Source organism: Halictus rubicundus, unplaced genomic scaffold (genome assembly GCF_050948215.1).
Source record: "Halictus rubicundus isolate RS-2024b unplaced genomic scaffold, iyHalRubi1_principal scaffold0286, whole genome shotgun sequence".
Lineage (NCBI taxonomy): Eukaryota > Metazoa > Arthropoda > Insecta > Hymenoptera > Halictidae > Halictus > Halictus rubicundus.
The window spans coordinates 138,032-165,064 of record NW_027488827.1 but is presented as its reverse complement, the minus strand read 5'-3'; the positions used below and the strand labels follow the sequence as shown (position 1 = coordinate 165,064).

At 43.0% G+C, this 27,033-nt stretch overlaps 1 protein-coding gene across 1 annotated transcript in view; it reads left to right on the top strand.

Annotated features, from left to right (window-relative positions):
* The window catches only part of LOC143364124 (uncharacterized), a 136,953-nt gene that overhangs the window by 26,686 nt on the left and 83,234 nt on the right, over positions 1–27,033 (top strand). The window contains exon 2 of the mRNA XM_076804624.1: positions 14,664–14,763. The gene's annotated coding sequence lies outside the window, so the exon portion shown is untranslated. The remainder of the gene's footprint in view (positions 1–14,663; positions 14,764–27,033) is intronic.

The window sequence follows — 27,033 nt, the reverse complement described above, 5'->3', positions numbered from 1 at the left end:
GCTTACCGTCCAGGCCGTGGCGACATATAAAGAGAAATCACTGTATTAGGTTTCCGCTGCAGTCAAATGAATTTGGGTAATACCGTGGTTGAATAATGCAACTGGGTGACATTTTAGCAGACAAGTTTTTTGTCAAGTTCTTTTAGTGGGGATAATCCCGCGACGCTTACCGTCCAGGCCGTGGCGACATATAAAGAGAAATCACTGTATTAGGTTTCCACTGCAGTCAAATGAAATTGGATATTACCGTGGTTGAATAATGCAACTGGGTGACATTTTTGCAAACAAGTTTTTTGTCAAGTTTTTTTAGTGGGGATTTTTTATTGGCGACATATAAAGAGAAATCACTGTATTAGGTTTCCACTGCAGTCAAATGAAATTGGATATTACCGTGGTTGAATAATGCAACTGGGTGACATTTTTGCAAACAAGTTTTTTGTCAAGTTTTTTTAGTGGGGATTTTTTATTGGCGACATATAAAGAGAAATCACTGTATTAGGTTTCCACTGCAGTCAAATGAAATTGGATAATACCGTGGTTGAATAATGCAACTAGGTGACATTTTGGCGGACAAGTTTTTTCTTGAGAACATGATAGTTTTCGCGGAATCGTAGTGCATAGTGAAATTGCTACTTTCGACCCGAGCGGCGACCGTGGGACGGCTCGTTGGCTCGTTTCCTTCTATCTTCCTTTTCCCTCAATTTCCAACGTTCTCGCGAATGAATAAATGACTGGTGGACAGCGACGATTCAACTCGAGCACAATGCCGCGATTACGGTGCGATGCGGTCGCGCCTTTGTGGCCGTTTTAACTGGATCAACTCGACGAGGCGAGCCGAGGCGAGCCGAGGCGAAACGTGTGTGTTAAGATTAGACATTAGACCCTCGACCACGTCTGCCTCGGCTACGGCCGTGAACGTCTTTTCAGGGTGATCCACGTCACCCTAAAATAGTTGTCGCGCACGCAGCCCGTGCTCTCAAGGTGAAGGTTGGAGTTCTGGAGGGTGACGCGCCGACAGATTGAAGTCCCCGTCGAAGGGGTGACTCGCGTCGAAAAATCGATCCCGCACTCTGCCACCGTGAACCCGATACACACACGCATACACAAGATCCTTCGATATCAATTCTTGAGTCAGAAATCCCCACCAGTTGCAATTTTCACAAAATTTCTTTTCCATCTCACTCGATAAATTAATTGACATCAGAGAAATCAGAGTCCTTTAGTCCAATATTGATAAAGTTATCGTCTTTTTAAGGGGGGAACCTTGTGTCAATGGCCTGTTCTTTAAGAATTTTTTTTTTTTTTTTGAGAAATGTGATGCGTAGATTGATTTAAAATTTGAGGTATCATTTATTAACACTTTAAGGGGGCCGGCAGGCATTTGGCCTTGACTGTCACGCCAATCCTCGAACGGTCCTCGAACGGTCAGTAGGGAAAACTGATTGTGGAATGATTAAAATTTTTTTTGTGGAACTACATCGCGTCTACGACATATCGGTAAAAAAGAATATATGAAATGCCGACTTGAGAAGTAGTGGAAAAGAGAAACGAAAATTGAGAGAGAAAGCTAGCGACTAGACATGGTTGCCACATATTATCTTCGCCTCACTGTTGCCATGTCATCAAACCCGTAAATTTACAAGCGTTTCGTGAAACTGATTTCTGCACGAGCCCGATTCAGCCGACCAACACATGCTAACACGTACATTGCCACGGGCGCATAGATATACACAGGACTCGTTGTCACATTACCTTTGCAGTTTTTTGCTACTATCTCTGAAATCAAACTCACGTGTATGCAAAAGCTAAGGAAATCATTTGATTTATATTAAATTGAATCAGTTTATTCTTAACATTATAATAATTTTATACATATATTAACAGGACTTCTTTTAAAAAGAAAATGAGTCGGAATTTACTTCCTGTCAGAAAGAAAATTATATTCAAAATGAAATTAAAGCAGCTTTTTTTATGCCACAAAGCGCATAAAAAATTAAACAAAATTTGTCATATTTTTTTACTTTAGATGTCAAATCTGAAGTTAAGAAACAAACAAATACAAATTTACAACTAAAGACTAAACGTAAAATAAACTTGAATAATATCATATATATATAAAAGTTTATAGCATTATCCAAAGTTTTATATATGTTTACAATATATAAAACCGAGAAGTTAGCCGCGTTGCCTTAGTGACGACGATACAACGAAGACCATTCGGCGCGATGTCTCGATATCGTAACATATCGATACTCGTAACACTATATTTGACAAAGTGACGAAGTTTCTGTCAAAATCAAAGAACTTTCGATAGAAATGAGATAGAGCTATGATTTTTTTTTAGAAGTTAAAATATTGCAAAAGAAGGGAAAAATAGAGAGACTATGGTACAAACATGTTTTAACTTTGAAAATAAACTTGGAATATTTAAACAAAATTGTGATTTATCCAATGCCATGCACGGTTAGATTTTTCTTGACATTCTGTACATCTGTTCTCGTAGATTTTATCACGCTGACATCAAATCCGATCACAAAATTTGTCTGTCACCTCAGGATTTTGGAAAAAATCGATTTCTGCGAAAAGAAACTAATGAAATCACAATTTTTCCGTTGAAATGATTTGATAACCCTCTGGTTATTCTGGTTCAGAGGCCAAAATGTGAATTTCGCGAGGCGTTCGAAACAAGCGTGGCGTCACGAGATGCTAAGGCGAAGCCACGACCTTCGGCCTGCTATATTTTATCAAAATTAAATCGGTACTTTGAAGTGAAATTGATATTATATATATACAATGATAAAACATAATGAAATTAAAAAAAATACGTTAGTAGACAGGATTTGAACACTGGTCGTCCGGTTGAAAACTTGGTACGCTGCAGTCACGCCAAACCGAATCTTGTTGTACCGTAGAAAAAAATACGGCATTACACAGGAAATAATGAAACTTTAATCGTTAATATCGCGAAAATTATTGAGTATCTGCCCCTATAATGGTGTATATTTGTGAACAGGACAACGAGATCTATAAGTATGCAAAGTTTCAACAGAATCGATGACCCGAAGGTCGTGGCCTCTTTCGAAACGTGCAAGGGTCAGAAAATTTTCAAATTGCCGCTTCAATATTGCAATGAGCAGTTTCTAAATGGTCAATTGTCTTTCCTAAAGGTTCAATCTAGGTCTGTCCAGAGGCCAAAATGCGAATTTCTGCCTCATCGTCGATTAATTAGCAATATTCGGCAACATACCGCCAGTCGCGAGGCGTTCGAGGCAAGCGTGACGTCACGAGATGCGTAGCGAAACGTGCAAGGGTCGAAATCTTGACAAATTGCCGCTTCAATATTGCAATGAGCAGTTTCTAAATGGTCAATTGTCTTTCCTAAAGGTTCAATCTAGGTCTGTCCAGAGCCCAAACTGCGAATTTATACCTCATCGTCGAGTAATTTGCAATATTCGGCAGCATACATATCGTACATATGTAAACCTGTAATATCGACCTGCATTATCGACCGTATTCTATCGCAAGGTACAGTGTTTGCCGCGGGGAGACCGGGGCGCTAGTAAGCGGAACCGCGAAATGGTGCGTTTTTTTGTAGACATTTTACGCCTTAAATAAGTAAGTAATCAATTAAAAATGCATACCACCGTGTTCGTACATGTCTTTGCTATGTCTGTCCAGAGCGTTTTTTTCGATACGAACACTAAATCTCTCGAAATTAAGAGAATCTCTCTGCGGCAGCCATCTTGTGACGTCATCCTTGCTTCAGAAAGCGAGATTTCTGCCGAATATTACAAATTACTCCACGATGAGGTAGAAATTCGCAATTTGGGCTCTGGACAGACCTAGATTGGACTTTTAGGAAACCCAAGTGACCACTTTTAAACTGCTCATTGCGATATTGAAGCGTCAATTTGTCAACATTTTGACCCTTGCAAGTTCATATACGTATATGGATTTCATGTATGTGTGTGGTTACACAGAGTCGACCTGCCGGCCCGACGTGTGTGATTAATAGTTATCACACAAAGGAAAAATATTAAATTTGTTGTTAAATTGTCGATGTTTTGTGTGTATGTTCGCACATGTTGAATTATTTCGTGAATGTAATAAAGTGTTTTTAAATTAATTCTTGAAAAATATTGCCGGTCCCCGGCGACGTTTGGCTGCGTAGACGCGCGGCCATTAAAGTGTTAACGTTGTAATGTAAACAAAAATATTTTCTATAAATTTTAATCGTTAATATCAGTGGTGCAATGGCGGCTCGGAAATGGCATCCTGTGAATGCACCGTGCAGCTTAACAATGCACAAAAATGATCCGAAACATAAAAATCAAAATGGAATGGTTAGTTAATGCAAACACGCACAAAACGACATTCTCCTTTTATTAAAATTTGCAAACTTGCAAAAATGGCAAGATTTCGAAAAAAGAAACGGATTTTCTGTTATGATTTTCGAAAATAACGTACAAGAACATCACTTCCGATCACTTTCCAACTTCTTTATCGTATTCCTGAGGGAACTTATCGATTGAAACAAAAACAAAAATTCTCAAAAATTTAATTTTACACGAGGTTCCCCCTTTAAGAGGTGGTCGGCCCGCGGCGACCCACCGGGCCCGGAAGATGATCTAGAAACACTAATTCCATCGTCGGGACTCGGCAGTTTGCGAGTCCGGAAGCCGGACCGTGTAAATTACGAGAGTATCCACTAAAGTATCCGGACTATACAGAGAAAAATAGAAACAGCCAACAATAAAATGGTAAAAAAAAAAGAAGAAGAACCGCTCTCGAGCAGCAAGCAGCAGAAGTTTGAAATGTTGCGCGTTTACGAGCACACAGAGGATACACATTAGGCGTGTCCCCCCTGAACCCCATAGTCAACCGAGCATAGCGAAACCGGAACCTGAATATATCAGGCTCGGTGCCATTTAACTTCCATCCCGGTGTAGAAGCCAGTCGAACGTAGCCGCCGTGAAATGGAAATCCGTCCGCAGACCTCGGGGCGCGCCGGACAATTTTTACCGACGGCCATTTTGACCCTTAACTATGCCGATCCGTGCACAACTTCAGAATTTTCCCATTTTCATCCCCTTTTTGTCCCATTGACCAGAGAGAACTCCGCTCGGAACGGTGTTTCCAATTTGGTGCCATTTCTCGAGCGATCCAGCGATCGCGATCGAATTAACCCTCCCTGGGCTGAATTTTGTCACGTTGGTTACGTAGGTTTACGACATAGAGACAGTGACATTTGCGTTTCCAGAGTGCACTGTGTATTTCGAATGCGACGCTCGGCGAGAGCCTCAGATTTCGTCTAACAAGGGAACATATTCAGATGCGAAAATCCGATTTTGATGAAACTTATGGGAGCTTCTAGTTCTTTGAAAAATATTTGACACGTATTTTTTTTTATCGGCAGACATCCACTTTGAAGGGGTGAAAACAGCCCTCAAAGTTGGGGTTCAAAACCACATTTTTTGAGATATCTCGGAAACCAGAGATCGAAAAAATTTGAATTATTTTTTTTAAATTGTGTGTTTTTCAATGGGAAATGTAGTCGCGCAAGAAAATTTTAACAAAAGTTTTTTGTTTAAACAATATATTAAAATTTTGATTTTTTTTTGCAGTTTCTTTTATTTATTGTTAGTTCATTTTAATGTAAACTTGGGTGTGTGATCTTTGATCCAAAATAGGGGATACATGTTTCAGAATTTTCTTTTTTTTTGCCATTTAACAATAGTTATGCATAATGGAAGATAGTCTTGCACCTGGCGTGCGTAGGAAGGAACTCTGGCTTTTGTTAAAATTTTCTTGCGCGACTACATTTCCCATTGAAAAGCACACAATTTAAAAAAAAATTCAAATTTTTTCGATCTCTGGTTTCCGAGATATCTCAAAAAATGTGGTTTTGAACCCCAACTTTGAGGGCTGTTTTCACCCCTTCAAAGTGGATGTCTGCCGATAAAAAAAATACGTGTCAAATATTTTTCAAAGAACTAGAAGCTCCCATAAGTTTCATAAAAATCGGATTTTCGCATCTGAATATGTTCCCTTGTAAGTGTCTCTCGCCAGAACCACGCAACTGACTTATAGCGGGTAGTCACGTGACTTTTGCAGGCAGGTCGGTAACTGCTGTATAATTTCCGTCCACAACCTGCAGCCACTGACCCTCGGCCTCCTTCAACCTTCAACCTTCAACCTTCATTCCACATAAGCGGAATGGCACTTTTACTTACTGGGTCCATGCCGCCGTGTGAGCGGCGAAAATCAAATTAATTAATAATATAAATATTTCAATTTATAATATAAACATTTTCCTTATTATACTTGACATAAAAATGGTGAGTCCACAGCTTCCTGGTGGAAAGTAAGCTTGAAATACTTCCGGACCGTTAAGGGTTAAGACGTCAGCTTCTGAAAAAACTAAAATTATTTGGTAAAATGTCGATATATTGGCACGTGACCTGAAAGTGACACTGACCCATAGAGGGTCAAGAGTGCTCCTCGTCGTCTTCAGCGTCTCGCAGTCCCTGAAATTTCCGAATTTATCGATTCTCGTTCCATTTTTTTCCCCATTTAACAGCTCCGTTCGCAGTTTTCGATTTTACGGCTGCGCACGAGCGATCCCCCCCCCCCCTCTTTACCGATCGCGTTCGAGTCTGGGGTGGTCCCAGGCTCGATCCACTTCTGCATCGAGTGCTCCTCGTTCGTCTTCGGCTTCGACCTTGCAGTCGCTGCACCGCCGCGTTCGCAACCTTAACCTTAACCTCGAGCGACGACTGCGCACGGTGGCACGCGCTCGCGCTCGCGCTCGCGCGCGCCTACACTATTTTAAGGCCGCGTTTCTGCGAGCCGACTCCGAGAAACCTCGTATCCTCCCAACGGGATCGCGGTATACCGTTTCGCGTAACGTTCCGTTCAAAATTCGCGACTTGCCAATTTCGACCTCGGCTCGCACGAGCTCGCTTTCCTCGTTTCGATCCGGAGACCTCGAACAGTGGACTCTCGCTGACAGCTGCAACAAAATTCATGTCTCTGTTAGCCCTTTGCACTCGGCGCTATGTTCATTCTAAAACTAAATTTTTCTTCCGTCTTAGAATATTTTCATGTTATTCATACGAAACTGATCCGATTTCCACATATGATATTCGAAGGTTTAGTAATCTATTGAATACAAATTTTGTACTGTAACAAACATTTCGTAAAGTTTCTCGTGATTTCTTTGAAATGATGCCACAATAATTTCTAGTGGTGCTTCAGAGTCACCACTCGAGTGCAAAGGGTTAACACGTTGACTGCCATGTCACCCACATGTGGCTGGCGGAATTATTTGTCATTGTACCAAATTCGATTAGGATCTGCAAAATGCAAGAAAGCTGGAGGACTACACAATATCAATTATTTCATTAAATAACTTGCTTTGATTTTATGGAATTTTTGAGGTTTCTAGGTTGGCAGTCAAAGTGTTAGTCGTACGCTATTAACCCTTTGCGCTCGAAGTGATTTTAACTCGAAAACGAAACATTTCTTCCGACCTAGAATATTTCCCTTCTATGTATTTTTTTTTTTCATGTTATACATATGAAAACGGTGCAATTTACTCGTACAATACCGAAGTGTGTAATTTATTAAATACAAACAAATTTAATAATGTATTAATAATAATACAGAAATTCTTAGTGGCGCCTTAGAGTCGCCCTTCCATTGCTAAGGGTCAACACTAGGCTTACGGAGCAGAAAAAATTACTATTCTAAATTACTTTATGCAAATGACATGAATGTGTTACTCACAGTTTTGGCAATATTTTAAAAATAATATATATTCAAAGAAATCAATTTGTTAAATAATTCCTCGTGGATGCATCTTTAGAATCTCAATATTCGTAAATTAAAAATAGTAGAATCCGTCATTGTGACGGGTCCCGTAAATCTAGTGTTAATTACAGAACATGATTAACCCTTCGCCTGCAACATAATTTCATCGACGCCGGCTGCGTACTGGCTAGTTCACCTTCACGGCTAATTTATGTTACTGTTCTAGGTTTTAAGAAAGTTTAGAAAAGTCCTGGAATAGATATTCAAGTCCTTTTTTAAATGTAATAATCGTTGCAATGTGAACAGTTTAAACTTTAAAGGGGTGAGCAACCGGCGGCCCGCGGGCCACACTTGGCCTTGTAGCACAGTGCTCCGCAAACCTTTTATCTTCCACGGCACACCAACATTTTTTCGACAGTTTCGCGGCAAACCACAAGTAAAAGCTTGCAAATACATAAATTCCAATAATACGTATATGTTTTTACTAAATAACACAATGAAATAGCTCTATGTATGTAGATCAGTGCCCCGCAACCACTGTAGCATAACGCTTGCGGCCCGCGGTCGTTCGGGACAAAAATCATAACTTGCAAACTAATCAATTTTCGACATAAGTACCTTAATACATTTTTCAAACAGAATACAAAGATGCATTGATTTGCATAAAAAAGATTATACGATTTCATAACAAAAATTGTAGTCACAAAATTAAAATTGTAGTGTTCATTTTTGATTGAATTTTAACGTTCATGCAAATTGTCATTAACATAATTCTTTTGTTAGCTGAATATTGTGCTACTATTTTTTATTGAGGAAATCTCGTAAGAGATTTATTACAACATTAGGAACAAACAAAATCGTGGTGCACAGAGCGAAAGACACACACACACACACTTAAACTAAGGCTATACGACATTTCTTTTCCGTTTTTGCATTTAAACGCGCAGGTTACAATTTTTTAAGAAAGACAGTACAATAAATTCTCGATATAATATATGTACTGTTTTTAGCAAGCAATGTAATGGTGTCTGTAATGTTTTTTTTATCTGTATTATTTTTCTGGGACTGGTGGTGACCTTCAATTTTTCAAATGGACATGTAGTATTTTATGTCATATGAAAGCCTGTGCCAAATGAATTTTGATAATACCGTGGTTGAGTAATGTAACCAGGTGATGTTTTGGCAGACAAGTTTTTTGTCAAGTATTTTTAGTGGGGATAATCCCGTGACGCTAACCGTCCAGGCCGTGGCGACATAAATAGAGAAGTGCAAAGGGTTAAAGCATAAATGGGAACAAATGAATACTGGAAAGAAGGACCCGAGGAGGGTTAACCCTTACCGGACCAGTGCCGCCATATAAGCGTCATGGCAATTCTAGTGACTGGATCCAATGCCGCGTATATAGCGGCAAAAATTAACCCTTTGCACTCGAAGCTATTTTAACTTCAAAACGAAACATTTCTTCCTACCTAAAATTTTGCCTTTGCATATATTTTTTTCATGTTATACATACGAAAATGGTGCAATTTACTAGTACAATACCGAAATGTTTAGTAATTTACCCAATACAAACAAATTTAATAGTGTAAAAAATATTTTGAATAATGATATAGCAATTTTTAGTGGTGCCTTACAGTCGCCACTCGAGCGCTAAGGGTTAAAAAAAAAATAATTAAAAAATATATAAAATGAAATGTAAATATTTTCCTTTCTGTACTTGATATAAAAATGTCGAGTCCACAGTTTCTCTTCGTGTGAAAAATAGCTTGTTGGGAAATAAACTTGAAATACTTCCGGACCGTTAAGGGTTAAGAGCTCAGCTGAAACGACGCTGCGAGAAAGTTTCGTGGAAAGCGTTAACACGTTATCCACCTGTTAATAGGCTTTGCAATAACTGTACTGTACCGCGCAGAGGCTTATACCTCTTCTACATAGTAATCTCAAACCTGTGATTAGATTGCGTTATCGAGAGTTTTGTTCGTTTCAAGTTTCTGTTGGTGTCGGAGGGTCTATTAAAAAAATCCTCAGCCATGGGTCTTCAAAAAATTCTGGAATAATCGCCGACGAAGTAAGCTAGCGTTCGCGACCAGGAAGCGGCTCGAGATTTCGAGTAGGCTCGAGGAAACACGAGCCAAGAAGGCCCCTTCCCGGCCCTTTTCCTTCTTTTCCTACCTGTGCCAGCGGGATTACGCATATTCGTGGCTCAAAGGACCGTCAGGGCCAGCGAATCGAGCAGCAACCTTGCGAGCCACCTCCCGGCAGGTATACGGCGAGAGAGAGAGAGAGAGAGAGAGAGAGAGAGAGAGAGAGAGAACGAAACAAGTCGATACCGATGCCGATGCCGATGCTGGGATAACCGGTTCCCCGCGATGTACGTTTGTCGAAACGCCTTAATTACCAGGACCTCTGCACGTCCTTTCGCCTCTCTTTCTCGATCCTTCGAGCCTCGCAGGACCGTACCGATGGATCCCCAAGGCCTGTCCACCGAGAGAGTAAGGAGAGATCGTTGGCCCTGCACGATTTTTGCTTCTTGCCCTTCCGGTCAAGCACCCGAGCCAACAAGAACAATGGCCGTGCGCGCCAATCATTTCACGGGGAAAATCGTTTCGAAGCCGTGTTGTTTCAAGTAAAATTTCCTCTCAGAAACAGTACTCTAAACTTCATTAGCGCGCTTCATCCGGCGACGTGTAGGCAGGAAAGGACCCAGGGCCGTACGAATCGAGCCCCCTAGGTGGAATCGCATCGAATGTCTGGTTTGCCGTCGCGATGAAAGAAGCGAGCTCGGTAGTTTTCGATAAGTGCGATAACGCAGTCGATGTTTCGCGAATTTCCCGCGTTCTCGAAGGCTTCGATCGGTGGATTCGGCTCGGGGCTCATCCTCGAGTGCAACGAGCGATGCAATCGCTGACATTATGCTCGGGGAGAGCCGGGATACTGCGATCGAACGTCGAACGGGTTCCACCGACCAGCGGTTTACCGTTTTCTCGCGAACCGATCTACTCTACTCGACGCTACAATACTACCGTGCTCGCCGATCCCCTTCTCTTCAGGGTTTCCTCTCGCTCGATCGACCGTGTACGTGTCATAGAAAACGGTACGTTGCTGTCCCTCTCTCTATATATACAGGGTGGCCCACATAACACTGAACAGCTAAATATCTCGAAAACTATGCCATCGATTTTAAAGTTCTTAGTCTTAAATTGCATGGAACTGAAGGGCCTTTCTAACTACATAAACGTGAAGTGGCCTCCCTTCCCCTTTAACGGGGGAGGGGAGGTACCTTTATAATTTTTAATGGAACCCCCTATAAAATGTTACATATTTAGATTCTACCGGAAAAAACAAGTCAATTTTGTCTGAAACATTTTTTTGTCAGATACTTCCATGATGAGATATAACAGTTTGAAGTTTCGAGTTGTAGGTACTTGAACCGCTCGGAAATAGCGTTATGGAATTATACGCGCTTGAGTCCTTTGCTTATTCGTGAAGAAATAAAATGTACTTTAAATTAAATGTTCAAAATGTCCACCACGGGCTTGTAAACATTTATTTACTCGAAACATCAAAGTTGTTCTAACATTTTTTAACATTTCGGGAGTCACTGAAGCGCAAGCGTCACGTATTCTTTGTTTCATATCCTCTTTTGTCGTCGGTGGTTCAAACATAACTTTGTCCTTTACATATCCCCATACGAAAAAATCTAATCTTGTTAGATCGGGGGATCGAGGAGGCCATTGACGAGGTCCCCCACGACCTATCCATTTGTTCCCAAATTTTTCGTTCAAAATTTGCCTGGTGATGATTGCAAAATGTGGAGGAGCGCCGTCTTGTTGGAACCACATTTCTCTTCTAACGTGCAGTGGCACATCTTCCAAAAGCGCAGGCAAATGATTTTTTAAGAAATCACAATAACTTGCAGATGTTACAGTTTCTTGAAAAAAATAAGGTCCAATCACAAAATCTCCTATTAGGCCACACCAAACATTTAAAGACCATCGATGTTGAAAGGGAACACATCGCATCCAATTTGGGTTTTCCACGGGCCAATAATGCAGATTATGTCTATTTACATGCCCTGAATTCATAAAAGTGGCCTCATCGGAAAAAAGTATTTTGCAGAAAAAGTCATTTTCCACAACACCCTGCAGCCACTCACAAAATCTTACGCGGTGATCGTAATCTGCTATCGAAAGCTCTTGTGATAAAACCATGTGATATGGATGATACTTTTGCCGTTTCAAAATTCGTTGAATTGATGAACGACTAATATGTGATGTTTGTGCAAGTGTACGTTGATTAATATGAGGATTTAATGTAATTGCAGCAAGAATACTGGCACTATTATTTTCATTAGTGACAGCTTTAGGTTTATTGCGAGTTTTTTTTCACAATTCACCGTGCTCGCGAAGCCGCTTTTCTAAATTATGAAATGTTGCATGACATTTCTTGATCCCATAACGTTCAAGAAACACCTAACGTTACTAACATATTCACTTCTGTGTCAAAATTAGCCATAATCACAATGTTACTGCTTGAATAACAGCTCTAAACTGAAAACGTTTTCATAGATAAGTGAGTCAAACTCAAGAATTGTAAATATTATTGTTTGTGTTTCTTCATGAATAAGCAAAGGACTCAAGCGCGTATAATTCCATAACGCTATTTCCGAGCGCTTCATGTACCTACAACTCGAAACTTCAAACTGTTATATCTCATCATGGAAGTATCTGACAAAAAAATGTTTCAGACAAAATTGACTTGTTTTTTCCGGTAGAATCTAAATATGTAACATTTTATAGGGGGTTCCATTTAAAATTACAAAGGTACCTCCCCTCCCCCGTTAAAGGGGAAGGGAGGCCACTTCACGTTTATGTAGTTAGAAAGGCCCTTCAGTTCCATGCAATTTAAGACTAAGAACTTTAAAATTGATGGCATAGTTTTCGAGATATTGAGCTGTTCAGAGTTATGTGGGCCACCCTGTATATCTCTCTTTCTCTCTCTTTCTCTCTCTCTCTCTCTCTCTCTCTCTCTTTCTCTCTCGTTCTCGAACAGCGACCGGTCTATTCACGTGGAGAGACCGGCAAAGATTATCGGTCGTCAGTCGTATGACTCACTCGAATTGCGGCCAGCTATAGAATCGGCTAGCGGAACGAGCTGCCGCGATAATCCGCTCGTCCATCAGCCAGCGAAATATTCGGTTTTTACGCGAATAACGCGCGGCTGGTTTCTTATCCCGGCTAAGCACCCGTTGCTCCGAACAACGGGCAGACCGCGAACGAAATCGACTTCCATTCGCTTCAACAAGATTCCTGCGAACGTGTTCCTCGATCGCGTTTGCCCCCTTCGATCTTTCGCAACGCGAACCGTTGCCACGATCGTTCCGGAAATACGGAAGAATTTGTGCGGTTGTCACAAATGTTCGTGATTTCAGCTTTTTACCTTTTGTATTGTACTCACTTTTTAATCGGTGGAGGCCTCGAGGAGATATGAAGGTCAACTGTTATTTTTTTTTTTTAATGGAACGCGGTACGACCCTCATAATAGATCGTTGTATTCGTCTTGGGACAGGCTATCAGAATGTAAATATGGAACGTTCCATTAAAAGAGAAAAACAGAGTTGACCTTCATATCTCCTTGACGCCTGCACGTATAGAAAGATCAATAATGTCAGATTATGAGCCCCTCGATAGCGAGTAGGTTTGGTCTGATGCATTTTCTTCTCCCTTCAAAGACAAGTGAGTTGCAGTGAATTCGCGATACAAGTCCCTACAAACCTAGCGTTTAAAGGTCCCTGGAACTACCCACACCATCGTGGGCTATACATAACACAACACAGCATAACCATATGTACCATAACATAACACGGTCGGTTATGTCGGTGTGAGCCAGGAGACCACTACTAATCCAATAACAAAACTTCTTTATTTTTCCTTATTTTTTAATGGGACTTCCATCAACATATTCGTGGCATTTTTCTAATGAAAATGATACCAAATTTTAATAATAACTCCGATGATGTTTGCTTGCGTAACGAGTGATTAAAGTTTCTGACTCAAAAAAGAAAAGCGTCCCACACCCGGGACATATAGACGAGTAGGGTCATTTAAGTTTCCAGGGTGCACAGTGTATTTTAAATGCAACGTTCGGCGAGAACCACGGATTTCGCCTAAATGTCCCTAGCCCGAATCGCGCAAGGGACTTAAAACACCAGAATACAGTGAATTCCCGATATAAGTCCCTTGCGCGGTCCTGGCTAGGGACATTTAGACGAAATCCGTGGTTCTCGCAGAACGTTGCATTTGAAATACACAGTGCACGCTGGAAACGTAAATGACCCTGTACTGTCGCACCCTGTGCACAGGGTGTTAAAAAAAAGTCCTGTATACAGGGTGTTCAAAAGTTGATCACACCGCTAACAAACAAAAATGTTCGTATCTCCGCAACGGTTGACCTTTCGACCTATCTCCACTAAAACTTTTTTACCCAGCACAGTGCGTTCTATATACCGTATAAATATTGAATGCTTTTTTAAACACCCTGTATACCATGCACACGAGTTGTTATAATTCGAGAGCACCGAAAATCGCCCAGAAAGAAATTAGCAATGGAATTCAGAGGGCGAGCATGGGAAAATCGCCTAACCCCAGGGAAAGGAGGGTTCGCAGGAATAATTAATGATCCTAGACCCTAGCCTCTCACGGGGTCAAGCCGATTTTTCAGGGTCACGGGTACCGTGACCGATGGACGGAGCGTGACGTCGCTCTCCGGTCTCTCGTGCTTTCGCGAAAAATCCGTTCGCGAATTCCGGGGCCGTTTGTCGCAAACTCAAACCCAGACCTGTCTCATTGTAGATCACCAAGGCCAGAGAAAAAGACGAACCGTTCAACCTCCGGCGAACGGCGTTACCTGTGGATCGAGCGCTTCTTCTTTACACCGCCCCAACCAAGACAAGTAAGAAATTGTTATTAACAATCATAATAATCATTTCTATGCATAAACAATTTTGCAATAATAATATGTCAATCATTTTTATTTACTCTCAATTTGCTTTTACTATATGTTTCATACCTATCCGAACCTGTACGAATATTTTCTACGTCGGCCGCATATTACCGAAATAATCCTATTTCTTAGGTCTTGAATCTACACTTCCTTTATACTCTGTTTCGTCGTTTCCCAATGAAACGAATCCTCCTCTACTTTCTCGCGATGTCCATAGAGCAATGACGGTTAATGTTTCCAACAATTTATATTTTATTAATTCGTAACGGTGTTAAATCCAGCGGCGGTCGCGCATCTGTGTGCACGGTATAAAGACGCGGTGTAAACTCGTCGGCCGTCCGAGAATAATTTTCATTTCGCCATTTTTTCAAGTGTCACCATTTTTCGGGAGTCTATCGTTAGGTCTGTCTGTGCCCATCTCAGCCGCGCCCGCAGTCCCAGTGTTTTTGGTTTCGACGTCACACGCTACATAGTATGTGTGACGGCTGTAGCCAATATTTCGACCGTAGCCAGAAATGCGTGCGAAACAAGGACTGCCTCTTCCACTCTGATCCAATCAGCCACGCATTTGTACCTGTACTTTGTCCATCGAGACGAGGCAGTAAGGTACGAATTCTGTCGCACTCGAGTGGCTATGTTTACGTCTACTGTCTCGTCTCGTTGGACAAGGTATAGACACGTCACCGCATTCCGTCCAGGGAACCTTCATCGCAGCCTCATTACTCGCATCATTACTGTGTCACCGCCTTGCACCCATACAAAATGGTGCCTTGCCATCCCCTACAATCGTATAGGAGTGGGCGGTAATTGTTGAACAGCTTGGCCCACAGTATTCGAGTACTCCGAGCATAAACAAATCGGCGGGCAAGACTGTGACAGCGATCGACAGCAGATAATATCGGGATTGGTTAAATAACGCATTGCACAATATGTACAGTCGAGAAATACTATACTATCTGCTTCTCGATATTCCTCGCGACAATTGCAAGGAAAGAAATAAATCCCGGAAATTACTTACAGAGAAATTGCTAAGATTCGGTGGCATTGCCTGCGTTATTGCCGTCCGTACCATACTTTGCCGAGTGGAAAGGCCTACGAAAATAAAAATACGGAGGACGTAAATCATTTTTAAGTAATTATGGATAAGAATTCTGAACTCTCGTCGGCTCTCAGTTTTCTGGCGTCGTTACGCTTTACTCTCCGCCTTGTACCCGGTCAGTTCTTCTTTTTAAATAGCATAGTTTGCCCTGTGGAGCACTGGCGTGATGATCCGAGCGATCAGGCCACGCCTACTTCACACGCAGAGAGACAAAGAGCGACGGGATCAGTCTCTCTCTGTCTATTCTCGACGCGAATTCCTACGAACGATTGCTTCCGGTGTTTTATCGAGAGGTGCAGAGTGTAAGAGAGAGGTTGCCCTGCGGGCCACTGCCCTGCCCCCCGTCGAAATCGAAGCCACGCCCATTTTACAAAGAGAAACGCGGAGGGAGTAACGCAAATGGTTCTGTCTGATTTTTCTGGAGCAAGTTGCTATCAAGCATTGCTCTCAGAGTTACTTCTAGAGTGTAAAAGTTGCCCTCCGGAGCACTAGCCTTGCTCCGTTGAAATCGGAGCCACGCCCACTTCGCAGAAAACGCGAGGTAATCGCGGAGAGTTTTACAGTCCTCTTTTGAAGGAAGTTGCAATAAAAGATTACTGCTGCAGCTTGATCGAGTTTAGAACAGAGATTGCCCCGTGGGGCATCGGTCTTGGAATCGGAGCAGCAAAGCCACGCCCATTCGGATTACTCGAAAACCACGTCGAATTTGAAAAGTTTTAACGAACGAAAGGGTGTCGTTTCGATTCTAATCGACCCTGGCCCATCCTCGCATGACTGGGCAGCCTCTCTCTCTCTCTCTCTCTCTCTCCCCCCCCCCCCCCTAGCGCCCTCCTTCCAAGAAAACTTTCTTGCCAGAGCGATTAGGTAACCACGAATGAATCGGTCTTCGCTGGTTCTCTCGGTTCGTGTCTATGGGATTGAACGTGTAATTTTGTTGCGGGGCTTTGTTCGGTCTGACAGCTCGACGATCTCTCGCCTCGGAGGATCGACGATTCTCCGATCTCTCTTTACGATTATCGGCGCCTAAATGGCCCCTGGAAATCACGGGGCCACGCCCGAGAGCAGCCTCGTTATCGTCGCTTATCGGCGCCGATTAAAAATTGATCGCGGATCGTTTTCTGCTCCGGTGCATCCAGTATCGCGTGCCAGGATTTGCGGAAAAATCATTCTCGTTGTTTAGTTAAGGTTTGAAAACGATGCTTCTCCCACGGCCCGCGCGGATAACAGTAATCGTTATCAAATGCTATCGAGTCGCAACTTCTTCTGCTGCAGCGACGGTTACGTAACGCTCGCTCCGTGTTACTCATGCGTGAGCAATATGTATTTGTTTATCCGTACACTTCAGCCTGCTTCGGACTGCCGTGTGTCATCCGTATCTCGGTGACGGAGCAATTTCCACTTGGAAATTCATTTTTACGCAGATAAGTCGACCGTTACTAATTTCTATACGCTGTATATTAACGTCGCGAAGTAATTCTAGCCACCATTTCGCAGAATACCATGGTCCCCTGCGATTCGTTGCGATTTTTCTTGCAAACGATAGCACCGACCGAAATCTTTCCCTTCGAATTTTTACTGTCCTGGTGAGATTGAGCGAACAACTCGTGTGAGCAACACTCGTACGTTGAATTAGAGACTTCAAAGAGTGTCTCGGAATTTTTGCAGATTTTCGTCAAGTCTGGAACAATGAAGATTTAGGCCCCTTTCTAGCATCTTCGCCGCGGCGTCCGAGGAGAGCCGATGGCACGGAAAAACTTGTAGACACAGTGTTTACTCGATACATGTCCAGAACACGGGTCTAGTCAGGGACATATATCGGCCAGGAGATACTATTCTTTGATACACTGCTTTCATGTTGGCGAAAGTCCCATTAAAAAAAAATAATGACAATTAAAGAAGTTTTGTTACAAGATTAGTAGTTCTGGGCACAAATTGAGGGGAAATAGTTAGAGCGGGCCGCGGAGAAGGAGTGGGGGAATAGCGTGTTAGAAGGGGAAGTTAGAGTGGGGGCACAAGTCTTGATCTGGCGACCAGTGTCGCCAGATGAGGAGAGGGAGCACAAATTGAGGGGAAATGGTTAGAGCGGGCCGCGGAGAAAGAGTGGGGGAATAGCGTGTTAGAAGGGGAAGTTAGAGTGGGGGCACAAGTCTTGATCTGGCGGCCAATGTTGCTAGACGAGGGGAGGGAGCACAAATTGAGGGGAAATGGTTAGAGCGGGCCGCGAGGGAAGAGTGGGGGAATAGCGTGTTAAAAGGGGAAGTTAGAGTGGGGGCACAAGTCTTGATCTGGCGACCAGTGTCGCCAGATGAGGAGAGGGAGCACAAATTGAGGGGAAATGGTTAGAGCGGGCCGCGGAGAAAGAGTGGGGGAATAGCGTGTTAGAAGGGGAAGTTAGAGTGGGGGCATAAGTCTTGATCTGGCGCCCAGTGTCGCCAGATGAGGGGAGGGAGCACAAATTGAGGGGAAATGGTTAGAGCGGGCCGCGACGGAAGAGTGGGGGAATAGCGTGTTAGAAGGGGAAGTTAGAGTGGGGGCATAAGTCTTGATCTGGCGACCAATGTCGCCAGATGAGGGGAGGGAGCACAAATTGAGGGGAAATAGTTAGAGCGGGCCGCGGAGAAAGAGTGGGGGAATAGCGTGTTAGAAGGGGAAGTTAGAGTGGGGGCATAAGTCTTGATCTGGCGCCCAGTGTCGCCAGATGAGGGGAGGGAGCACAAATTGAGGGGAAATGGTTAGAGCGGGCCGCGGAGAAAGAGTGGGGGAATAGCGTGTTAGAAGGGGAAGTTAGAGTGGGGGCATAAGTCTTGATCAGTGTCCGCCCAGTGTCGCCAGATAAGGGGAGGGAGCAGAAATTGAGGGGAAATAGTTAGAGCGGGCCGCGACGGAAGAGTGGGGGAATAGCGTGTTAGAAGGGGAAGTTAGAGTGGGGGCATAAGTCTTGATCTGGCGACCAATGTCGCCAGATGAGGGGAGGGAGCACAAATTGAGGGGAAATAGTTAGAGCGGGCCGCGGAGAAAGAGTGGGGGAATAGCGTGTTAGAAGGGGAAGTTAGAGTGGGGGCATAAGTCTTGATCAGTGTCCGCCCAGTGTCGCCAGATAAGGGGAGGGAGCAGAAATTGAGGGGAAATAGTTAGAGCGGGCCGCGAGGGAAGAGTGGGGGAATAGCGTGTTAGAAGGGGAAGTTAGAGTGGGGGCACAAGTCTTGATCTGGCGACACTGTTCCCACTGCCCCTCTCGAACTCTAGTTCCCTACTACGCTAGCATTAATAGTGAGGCGTCGTATTTCCCCTATTTCCCCTCACCCGAAATTTGTGCCGTCTTCTCGCGCACGAAGAACACAAGAAATTGTTTGGTGCCATTTTATGATCGTATACGATAGCTGTCCGGTCTGGAAATGCTCGGAGGGAGTGTTCTGAAGGAGAGTTCGCGTTCCAGAGATTCGGGAGTCGACGTTTCCAGTTTCCAGGCGGTGGAATTTCGGACATTCCGTCTGTGGATTTTCCTCGTGGAAGAAACGTGATTTCAGGGTCGCGGGACGCTGCGCGTGGGTGTTGCGTCGTCTCCGTTTCGGACGGTCGAATCTTTCGCCGGTTGTCGACGGTCTCTCGGCAGTTTGTCAAATCGGTCTCGAGGTTTTTTGGATACCGGTGCAACAGGTTTTTGGATCGAATCGCGCGCGGTGGATATACGGACACGCGCGGCTCGTGTACGCACAAGCGTGTACAGGCGGCGTGTACAGGCTCGGCCCCTCGTAGCGCATCTGGCCGCGCAGATTCAAGGCCGGACAATCAACTTCGCGTGGAAGAGGGACCTCTCCTCTCCGACGTGTGCACCCGGTTGCATACGTACACGATCCTCTCGTATGATACCCAAGGACAAACTGTTCCCCCGATGGCGTTATTTATAATTCTTATATCTCGCTGGAAACCCGAAGACACCTCGTCTTCGAGGCACCGAGGAGATCCTGCCGCGCAGAATTCTCGAATCTAACCCCTGGCTGCCGGTGTCCCATGCCTCAATCATGGTCTCTCTTTAGGATGTACAGAAAGAGTATAGTCGATTGAGGTGGTGAAATGCCAAACGAATATTTACACGTGAACTTGTTAACTTTTTCCAGTCTTCGCAACTTTTGCCATTTCGTTCCAGTCAGTCCGGGTTTAACGTTCGACAATTTTTTGATCATTCTAACAGATAAAATAACATGCTTACACTCGTACATGTACTCCTATTAACCCTTTGCACTCGAAGCTATTTTGACTCCAAGACGAAACATTTCTTCCTACCTAGAATATTGCCCTAGTATATATATTTTTCTATAGTAATTTATTAAATACGAAAAAATTTAATAATGTAAAAAATATTTTGAATAATGATACAGCAATTTTTAGTGGCGCCTTACAGTCACCATTCGAGTGCTAAGGGTTAATGTGGTAAGGACTGTTTTATTATTGCAGTTTTTTATATCATGTGGCAGCGTGTGCCAAATGAATTTGGATAATACCGTGGTTGAATAATGTAACTAGGCGATTGTTTTGGCAGACAAGTTTTTGTCAAGTTTATTTAGTGGGGATAATCCCGCGACGTTTATCGTGGAAGGTCTTGGCGACATATATAGAGAAATCACTGTATTAGGTTTCCGCTTTTGGCCCACCACTGTTGCTCATTACTGGTTTAAAAGCGTAAATAGAAAAAAATTAATGTTGGAAAGAAAGATCCGAGGAAGGTTAAGAGCACAGCTGTTGAAATGTCAAACGAATATTTACACGTGGTGAACTTGTTAACTTTTTGCAGTCTTAGCAACTTATGCCATTTCGTTCCAGTCAGTCCGGGTTTAAAGTTGGACAATATTTGAAAAATTCTAACAAATAAAATAACATACTCGTACATGTACTCCTATTAATGTGTTAAGAACTGTTTTATTATTGTAGTATGAAAAATATACTCGTAATCGTGAACACCGATTAAAAATTAGTAAATAATCGAGTTACGCAATATCGAATCGAATTTCGTTAATGTAAGACATTGTTCGCCCTTGTACGAGAACGAAGGTTCTGTAAATTGACTTGCGCCGATTTTCCATATCGAACAGCTCGGATAAACATTGCTGCTCGGGGATTAGATTTTGTCGGGTAAATTTTCGTTCCGGGCCTCGTCTTTCGGGAGAGGAGTGTCCGTCTTGTTCGCAGTTGCGCGTCTCCTCGCGAGCAGACTTTACGACGACCATTCATCCCGTCGCTGCTACTTAAAATGTAAATATGCACGGGAGCGAGTGTTGTCTGAGGATGATAATGCGAGCCGAGCAAACCTTGCCCCTCCGTCCCCTCCGCGTGCGTCGTGCCACTCGACCATGTCCCACAGTTTTCATAGTCCACGCAAATAGCGCGGAACAAGAGACCGCAAAAGCTGGTCGATCGGCGAAATCTTCCGAAGTTTCGACTCGATGCACACCGCGTGTTCCGGCACACTCTGGCTTCGGTATCGCGTTACCACAAAGATGGCAAGCGTGTCTCGACAAAAACCTTTTTTTCTTCGGCCCGTCGGACGACCCAATTTTTCGGACTGATTCGAAACAATTGGTAGTTCTTTGTCAGATATTGTTAGCTTAAAGAAAAACGCGCGGTAGAAGGGGAAATTCGAGTGGAGGGACAAGTCTTGATCTGGCGACTCTGCATCGATTAGATTCAGATTTATTTGTGCCCCATTCCTATTCCATACATTCCGAATTGTATAAATTTATAACAATTGATTAAATAAGCAAAAAGTAGGATAACGTAATTTGCCGGAAACACCGACAATAAAAAGATCCCAATTTTTCGGACTGATTCGAAACGATTGCTAGTTCTTTGTCAGATATTGTTAGCTTAAAGAAAAACGCGCGGTAGAAGGGGAAATTCGAGTGGAGGGACAAGTCTTGATCTGGCGACTCTGGATCGATTAGATTCAGATTTATTTGTGCCCCATTCCTATTCCATACATTCCGAATTGTATAAAATTATAACAATTAACTAAATAAGCAAAAACTAGGATAACGTAATTTGCCGAAAACACCGACAATAAAAAGATCCCAATTTTTCGGACTGATTCGAAACGATTGCTAGTTCTTTGTCAGATATTGTTAGCTTAAAGAAAAACGCGCGGTAGAAGGGGAAATTCGAGTGGAGGGACAAGTCTTGATCTGGCGACTCTGCATCGATTAGATTCAGATTTATTTGTGCCCCATTCCTATTCCATACATTCCGAATTGTATAAAATTATAACAATTAACTAAATAAGCAAAAACTAGGATAACGTAATTTGCCGAAAACACCGACAATAAAAAGATCCCAATTTTTCGGACTGATTCGAAACGATTGCTAGTTCTTTGTCAGATATTGTTAGCTTAAAGAAAAACGCGCGGTAGAAGGGGAAATTCGAGTGGAGGAACAAGTCTTGATCTGGCGACTCTGGATCGATTAGATTCAGATTTATTTGTGCCCCATTCCTATTCCATACATTCCGAATTGTATAAATTTATAACAATTGATTAAATAAGCAAAAAGTAGGATAACGTAATTTGCCGGAAACACCGACAATAAAAAGATCCCAATTTTTCGGACTGATTCGAAACGATTGCTAGTTCTTTGTCAGATATTGTTAGCTTAAAGAAAAACGCGCGGTAGAAGGGGAAATTCGAGTGGAGGGACAAGTCTTGATCTGGCGACTCTGCATCGATTAGATTCAGATTTATTTGTGCCCCATTCCTATTCCATACATTCCGAATTGTATAAAATTATAACAATTAATTAAATAAGCAAAAACTAGGATAACGTAATTTGCCGAAAACACCGACAATAAAAAGATCCCAATTTTTCGGACTGATTCGAATCAATTGCTAGTTTTTTGGTAGATATTGTTACCCTAAAGAAAAACGAGAAAATATCTAGGTTGATTGGCCGGATGAGGGGAGGGAGCAGGAATTGAGGGGAGAAAGTTACCCCCTCTCTGCCTATACTGGGCTATGCACGACAGAGACGAAACGCGTCACGTGACTGGCAAGCATGGGAAATTAGAGTGGTGGATAAGTATTGATTTGGCGACTTTGGCTCGGATATTGTTTGTAACAAAAATTATTTTAGCTGTACTGCAAGGTTTAACACGTTCGCCTACTACAATTTATTTTGTTGCTTACGTTCACTTGTAAAATACAGTGTTTTCTTGATATATGTTAACAACACGGGTCTTGCCAGCGACATATGTATCGTGGCGGAAGCATGGGGAATAGGATGGTAGAAGGGGAAATTAGGGTGGGGGAACAAGTCTTAATCTGGCAACTAGTGTCGCCAGATGAGGGGAAAAAGTTACCCTCTCTCTCTGCCAGTACCGAAGCATGGGGAATAGGGCGGTAGAAGGGGAAATTAGAGTGGGGGAACAAGACTTGATCTGACAACACTGCTTCCAGTAGTGAATTCACGTCAGCGGCGATCAGGAATAGAATTTAAAATGACACGAATTCACGTCAGAGGTCGCGAATGTGTTAAAAGAATTTGAGGACGCCAATGCATTATGCTCAACTTGCCACGATTATTAACACTAGAACTATCGAGCCCTAAACGTGACTTAAGACTTATCCCTTTATAATAACAGCAAGATTGAATTTGCTCAGATTTCATACGATTTCTATGGTAACGTGTACTCCAAAGAAGAGATATGTTAAAAAATGGCCTAGCAGGATAAGACTGGTATTCCTAAAATTCCCTTTTACACCTACATAATGTCTATTTATAAATTCAGGAAGATAAAAATAGAATATAATACGACGCGTCGCATTTAAAAAGTAATAATTGATCAAGGAGTTAGGAATTAGAGTCGTAAGAAACACTGCACTATACATTATACTATTATAATGGCGTAATTTCATTTGTTTTTCAATATTTAACTATGTTCCACCAATCTAAGGATCTTGAAACTTTTGTATATATATTAAATAGGTAACAGAAGATTGTTCTTGAATTTTTTGGAAGTGGTCAATCGAAGGGTTGCTTGCAAACCGCACCCCTAAAAAATTAAATAATTTTTTTCCACCCTTAATAATTTGATCACAATTGTGAGAAAAATATATGATATGAAGGAGGTACGTTCGAATATTTTCGTTTTTGTTCCATCCGAATGTCTTAATTAACAACCGAGAAAAAAAAAATGATACAGTTAATGGTATTTACCCTCATATTATCCTTAAACGAAGGGTTAGCGACTTAAAATTTTGGGGGATTGTCTTTCAACCTAAAACCATTGTTTTCCAGTACCATTGTTTACAATATCGAGAGAAATCGTACTGGGGCCGCTGGACCAGTCTTATCCTGCTAGGCCCTTTCTCGTGAAAACGTTGTCATGGTTTCAGTAACCGTGAAAGAAGAAACCATATCCATCGGTCATTTTGACTGGTTCGGTAAGTGCTAGTGTTAAAGAAAAAGAGAATTTTCTCGCGATCGACGGGGACAATCTTCATTTTGCATTCTCCGTCTTAATTATATAACAGAACACTGGTCGGCCAGATCGAGGAAGTACCACACGCTCTGTTGCATCGATGCGTGGCCCCGAGATACAGATTTATGGAGCGTTCCCCCTGCTTTCGGCCGAGATTGGCCCGAACGAGGGTGAAGGGTTGCGAGATGCTGTTCTACAAAATGGGTCGATAAACGTCGGGTTCGAGCGGGAAGTAGGTTCGCGTAAAAGTTGCTTTATCGTCGATCGAAGATTTCCGGCTACGGTAACTGGAAAAATAGGTAAAGTTTCGAGGAGTCTGATGACTCCGGGCGTTAATGAGTCAGCCCGGTGGGTGATTGTTTGAGGAAGCCGCGGGAACCGGGGGTTCTAGCATGGGGGGCCATTCTGGCGTGGCCTTCGTCTTGCCTGTCTAGTATCTCCCCTTTTCAGGCAGCAACTGGTGCGCCCTCTCTCTCTCTCTCTCTCTCTCTCTCTCTCTCTCTCTCTCTCTCTCAGTCGTGTGTTCCTGCAGCACGTGTAGAAGCTTCGAGGCACGGAGGTTGTTCGTGTCTGTCGGCTTAGAATATTGCGGGGGGGGGGGGGCTCCCGTTGCAAACAGAGCCAGATCAAGAGAGATATAGGGGGAGAGAGAGAAAGAGAGAGAGAGAGAGAGAGAGAGGTAGAGGCAGAGACCCCCATGAATCATCCGACGGTGTACAATCAATACCAAAGCGGCGACGACCGACCCTCTCTTGTCGAGTGCCACCGTCGAAACGGTTGGAAGCTTAGTTCGCCTGCGAATCAGTGAATGCCGGGGTGGACGACCACGTCCTGCGCGGTGAACGGGGAACAGCGATGACTGACTGCTAGCCTGCCGGCTTTGCGTCCTTGCAAATTTTCGAGTTTCCTGGAACCGGATCGTTACTTCGATCGCAACCGCAGCCGGACGAAACGCGTCCCCCCTCGACACGACGAGAACATGTCACAATCGAACGCGCCACGAAATAATACTCGAAGAAACATCCTCTGTCGTTGGACGCGCGAGACAATGCGAATTCGTCAGAACCGATTTTTCTCGAGATTTTTACGTGATCGATAGGGGTGTGCGGGAACCCGATGGTCGGGACGAGTCGGGAAGAGGTCGGGTCGAGTTCCTGAAAATTGAGAGATTTTCGAAAGAATCGGGATTCCCGAAAATTGAGAGATTACCAGGAGGAATCGGGTTTCCCGGAAATTTCGAGATTTTCAAAGAATCGAGATTCCTGAAAATTTCGAGATATCCCGGAGGAATAGGGTTTCCTGAAAATTTCGAGATTCCTCGAAGGAATCGGGTTTCCCGAAAATATCGAGATTCCTAAAATTTTTGAGATTTCCGAAAGAATCGGGATTTCCGAAAATTCTCGAGATTCCTCGAAGGAATTGGGTTTCTCGAAAATATCGAGATTCCTAAAATTTTTGAGATTCCCGAAAGAATCAGGATTCCCGAAAATTTCGAGATTTTCAAAGAATCGAGATTCCTGAAAATTTCGAGATATCCCGGAGGGATAGGGTTTCCTGAAAATTTCGAGATTCCTCGAAGGAATCGGGTTTCCCGAAAATTTCGAGATTCCTAAAATTTTTGAGATTCCCGAAAGAATCGGGATTTTCGAAAATTCTCGAGATTCCTCGAAGGAATTGGGTTTCCCGAAAATTTCGAGATTCCTAAAATTTTTGAGATTCCCGAAAGAATCGGGATTTCCGAAAATTCTCGAGATTCCCCGAAGGAATCGGGATTTCCGAAAATTCTCGAGATTCCCCGAAGGAATCGGGATTCCCGAAAATTTCGAGATTCCCGAAAATTGCGAGATTTTCGAAATAATCGGGATTCCCGAAAATTTCGAAATTTCCCGGAGGAATAGGGTTTCCTGAAAATTTCGAGATTCCCGAAAATTCTCGAGATTCCCCGAAGGAATCGTGATTCCCGAAAATTCTCGAGATTCCCGAAAGAATCTGGATTTCCGAAAATTTCGAGATTCCCGAAAGAATCGGGATTCCCAAAAATTTCGAGAATACAACATATGACACTCTTGAAAATAATTCGTGATGGCCAGAATTCTTTCAATTTACAATAAATAATTATACCTACTATTTATTTGTGCCCCATTCTTATTCCATATATTCCGAATTGTATAAATTTACAATAATCAATTAAATGACTAAAAAGTACAATAACGTAATTTGCCGAAAACACCTACAATAAAAAGATCCAAAATCATGAATGTATTCATTAAAACGAATATAAATGGTTAGTGGGTTCTCGAAATTTTCGGAAATCACGATTCTTTAGGGAATCCCGATTATTTCGAAAATCACGATAAATACGAGAATCCCGACTTTTTCGGGAATCCCGAAATTTTCTGGTACCCGTCCCGAACCCGAAAAAATGTCGGGTTCTCGCACATCCCTACTATTCGAGTCCCTCGGTCTAGCGACTCTGGCGTTTTCAATGGCGCCGGCGCGTCGCAAGAGATCGACGAAAGATCGGCGGGCGCGATGCTCCGTAAATTTCGATCGATTAGTCAGAGGGTATTGCGTCGACGTTGGAGCGAACGAACACGCCTTAGTTTTCCGTTCTTTCTATAGATAAAAGCACACGAGGCTCGGCGCTGTCTGTCCG